The following is a 574-nucleotide window of genomic DNA, read 5'->3' as shown; positions in this document are numbered from 1 at the left end:
TATCATTAATGTTGCATACTTAGAATTCTAGATATTGTTTTATTTTTCTTAAAATATATGTGCTATATATTATTTATTATGCTGACACATAATATGGTTCTCCATTTAAATAAACAAGGGCAAATGTTTAAGATATGAAGAAAAGTTGTATGCTAGTTTTTAAAGAAAAGTAATATATAATAAAAATGGCTATCTCATTAAAATGTATTTTGATTATATTATTCTGACAAATAAAAAATTCCTTGCGTTTAACAGATTAAAATCAAAGCTGTGCACTAGGATATATGCCATTTGTAGAGCCCAAGTTCTATTTCATTGTCGTAGTCAAAGGATGCTATTTACCTGGTAATGTCTACACCCTAAGACCCTTAAAATTCTTCTTTCTATCTTTGAAGATGCCTGCATCTTGGGGTGAGGGAGTGTGATGTAGATGTTCCTTTCACAGGTTAGTGATACTTCTTACCCCTCATCCACTCTTTCTTCATACTTCCCTCCCCTACTTGTAATCATCAGGCAAAACACTTTTGGAATATATTAACTAACCACTTGTTTCCACCAACTCAAAGGCAAAAAA

The sequence above is a fragment of the Alexandromys fortis genome, unplaced genomic scaffold (assembly GCF_014885135.2).
Source record: "Alexandromys fortis isolate MF-2015 unplaced genomic scaffold, M_Fortis_MF-2015_v1.1 scaffold_253, whole genome shotgun sequence".
Taxonomy (NCBI): domain Eukaryota; kingdom Metazoa; phylum Chordata; class Mammalia; order Rodentia; family Cricetidae; genus Alexandromys; species Alexandromys fortis.
Note: the sequence above shows the minus strand (reverse complement) of the source record.